General features: G+C 37.4%; 1 long non-coding RNA gene across 2 annotated transcripts in view; it reads right to left on the reverse strand.

Moving 5' to 3' along the window:
- The window catches only part of LOC115295498, a 14,329-nt gene that overhangs the window by 4,908 nt on the left and 5,558 nt on the right, over positions 1-3,863 (reverse strand). Inside the window, exons 2-3 of one of the 2 annotated variants that reach the window (XR_003910428.1) lie at positions 2,447-2,526; positions 1,006-1,170 (exon numbers count right to left, since the gene is read on the reverse strand). This is a non-coding gene — a long non-coding RNA (uncharacterized LOC115295498). The remainder of the gene's footprint in view (positions 1-1,005; positions 1,171-2,446; positions 2,527-3,863) is intronic. The other variant, XR_003910432.1, reaches the window with a different exon arrangement.

Below are 3,863 nucleotides of genomic sequence, written 5' to 3' on the forward strand. Positions count from 1 at the left end.
ATACAATATAATCTGGACTGGTTCTATTGCACTAAGTGAAAGAATGTTAAGATATTCTCGTGTTGGGTAATTTAATGGTTTCTAGTAGACCCATTATCAAACAAAAAAAAAATTCAAGGGTTTGGATCCAAAAGGAAGAAAAACATAAAAGAAAAACCTGAAAAAGAAGGAAAAGGGAGATGGGTTGCCTAAATTCAGGCAAAGTAAACTAGCATCAAGGTAAGTCATAGTTGCGTTTAAAATCCATCTAAATTCATTGAAGAGTGACTTTCATAAAGAGGTGTATCTTGTTTCTGATGCTGGGGACGAGTCTTAATGAGAATATGATGAGGTTGATTTTTCTTTCAAAATTTAATTCCAGAGTACAGTGGTTGGGTTTGAAATTCATCTGGTAAGTTAATTTGAATTAAATGTGATTTAACACCATAAATGTGTTTGCTTTCAGAATCTACTGGCCAGTAAAAGGCCACACTGATTTGTTTTATTGAATTCCCTCATATTGTGCTATTCTCTACCAACCCATAATGCCTTACAAGATTTTTCCCTACCATTTTATTCTTGAGAAATTATTATTGTCAGTAACAGCATCCAAACTATGTAAAGGTCTAGTGAGTCTCATGGGGGTAGAGCTTAAGGTGGATTTACGTGTATATTATATAAGAAATCTCATTAGAGCCAGTGGTGATATGTTTCCAATACCAAGCATGATGCAACAGTGGTGTTGGAGATTGGTGGATAGAGATTGCAAATTCAAATAACTTCAGGGGCCAAACAAGTATGTTGAACTATGAGATTATAAGGAAGAATATGAAGTGTATGCAGTGTTATGAGTCAGAGAATGCATGTCTTGTCTAAAGCCATTCAAAATTTTTTAAAGCATGTTCTAGGCTTACAAAACCTGAATCGAGGCATAATTTAGCCTGACCACTACTGCAATACCTCTAACTAAACAGCCTATTGACAACAGGAATAGGACTTAGAAAAAACTAAAAATGATCTTCTAACCTTTAATCGCAGATTCTCTTCAGAATGAAAGTTCTCCTCTTGGCCGGCCTTTTGAGCGCTGCCACCGCTCTGCCTGTCCCTGTGAGTACATCTCCTCCGTATTCCGCTCCATCTCCATTCTAGACACAGGATTTCTGGGCCAGGAAGCATTTCCTGTATCTGTTCCTTTCACAGAAGAGAAAGAGTTCAAGGAAGTTATAGAATCAGGAATTTATCACTGTTCCTCACCCCAGTGGTCCTCCCAGTAAAAATCTCAGTTCCTCATACCATCTGCAAACCACGTGACCTTGAGCAAGGAACTAACCCATATCTTCCTGGTCTGTAAAATAAGTCATAAGAACTATCTCAAAGTAGTGCAAAGATTATAAAAATGCTTCTAAAGTATATAAGAGTCCTAAGTAGAAAATAGGAAGTTCTCAAATAAACTTAGCAAGCTAGAACTCAAATTCCACAGTGACCTAGGTCTTAGTTATGCAGTTTGAATTGAGTTTCTTTTATAATGCCTTTACCCCAAACCATCTCATGCTGACAATAGCCATGCCTTTCACATCTATACAAATGAGATCTTTGGTTGTAATCTGTGTCAGTTACAGTGTGAATATGGAGGCCACCAAGTAGACAAATCTTTCCTACACGTTTTGTAACAAAGCAGCTTTCAAAGTGAGGAAGTTTTCAAACTTTGGGAATACAAAATTCAAATTTACAGGGTGCCTAGGTGGCTCAGTAGTTAAGCATCAACTTCGGCTCAGGTCATGATCTCACAGTTCATGGGTTCAAGCCCTGCATCGGGCTCTGTGCTCACAGCTCAGAGCCTGGAGCCTGCTTTTTATTCTGTGTTCCCTCTCTCTCTGCTCTTCTGCTCACACTCTCTCTCTCTCTCTCTCTCTCTCTCTCTCTCTCAAAAAAAAATAAACATTAAAAAAATTTTTTAATTTAAATTTACATTCCTGTATGCTCTTCACTTGGAATTTCGAAATGCTGAGAATGAAATTGAGATCATTGTTGATTCAAAGATAAAGAGGCATGCAACATGTAATTAATCTTAAGAAATGTAAATAAGAACATTATTTGGAAGTTAGTTTAAAGGCCAAAAGCACACCTTCTAAATCACTGGGCAAAATTAATTCAACCTTTCCCCATTGGATACTCAACTGCTTTTCATTTCAGAAGTGAAGGTACACCACTGGCTAGTGTAATGCTCAGGAGTGGCTTGTGACCTATTCTCATCGAATCTCTTTGTAATGAATAATGTCTTTCCTTATGTTGCTTTACCTTGTTGCTGCTGCTGTTTTATAAGCTTGAACAATCTGGAGGAAGCTCCAGTGGACAGGTAAACTTCTAGTTGTTTTTGCAAGTGACATGTTCATCATTTTGAAAGTTTCAGTTGTCTGAGATGACTGACATCATGTCTCTTTTTTTCAGAGATTTGGCTTTTACTCACCACAAGGACCGCCATTTTTCCCTCAGATCCTGTTCCCCGCACCTCCGCAATTGCCCTTGGTAAACATGGGTTTGGGGAATCTCAAATTGCAAAAAAAAAAAAAACCAACCGTTTATTATTAGTTAGATGACAGTTATTAATTTTCAAATACTAGGCTTGAACATGTTGCCAGGCATAAGCTATTCACACACCCCGCCATAGCTGCAGTGGAGTGTGACAAGGGGCTCGCAAATTTCCTCCCAAATCTTTGGTGACTTCTTCCAATGTCTCTCTGTACTTGCCATCAGAAAGGTGGTTATACTGAATTCCTTTGTGATGAGCCTAGTTGCTCTTCATGAAGGAAATACTAACCTCTTTCTAGAATATCTGTTCTTGTTCTTTTTCTTTTTCTAAATCATCTTGCTGCTTGCTTTTTTTTCTAAAAAGTTTTTTCCAACTCTCTTTCACAGGTCAAACAATATAATTATTTTGCTTTTTCTGTTGGATCCTCTCCAATCTCTCCTAATATCTGGATTCTTGGACATTTTTTAATAAAGGCCAGAACAGTGCTAAATATACGAATAGCACTTCCTTCATTTTATGTGTAATACTTACATTGGTGCAGATAGTATTCATTCAATTAATATTTACTGTCTACGGCATGATAGGTCTATAGTGAGTGCTAGAAATATAAAAACAATGAGGTAAGTTCATAGTCTGATGAGAAAAAGATTCATAAATCTAAAAATGTATTTTGGTAAGTACTTCTAGGTGCAAATACAAAGTTGACTTAGGCTGTAAGTCAAAGACTTCCTTCACAGAGGAGACATTACCTGAGCCAGATCATGAGGGATGGTGGCAAAGGGAGGGGGGTGTGCACTGCAGGCAGAGGGACAGTAAGTGTATGCGAGGGGCCTGAGGACATGGCAGTTTGGAAGGAGAATGATCAGTACAATGAGGCTGCAACACAGATTGGAGACATGTTAAATCTGGACAGTATTTAAGCAATGTTGCTTTGAAAAGTTCACACACTTTTTTAAAATAGCATCTGGCTTAACTTCTTGTCTACCACCTATTTTTAAAATAAAATGATTTTGCATAGTGTTATATCTAAATGTATAAGCACCTTCCTTTTGCTTATATTTAATTTCAGTTGATTTTTCAACTTTAAGTAGGCTTTTGGAAATTCGTCACTGAAGTTGAGGTCCTCAATGGAAGTCTTCCCTTTAATGTTTTCACGTGTCCTACTTGAATCCTAGCCACTAAATTTGAGTACTTGCATTTATCATTAATTACTAATCATTTTGGTTCTAGTCAGGGCTTGGGAGCATTGCTTCTCGTCTGTAGTGGTGATATTGTTACTGCTGCTGCTGCTACTGTTGTTGTTTTGGCTGAAATCCAGTAAGATTTTTTTTAATTAATGAAAAACCCTGAAGTT

This window comes from Suricata suricatta, chromosome 1 (genome assembly GCF_006229205.1).
Source record: "Suricata suricatta isolate VVHF042 chromosome 1, meerkat_22Aug2017_6uvM2_HiC, whole genome shotgun sequence".
NCBI classification, from domain to species: Eukaryota; Metazoa; Chordata; class Mammalia; order Carnivora; family Herpestidae; genus Suricata; species Suricata suricatta.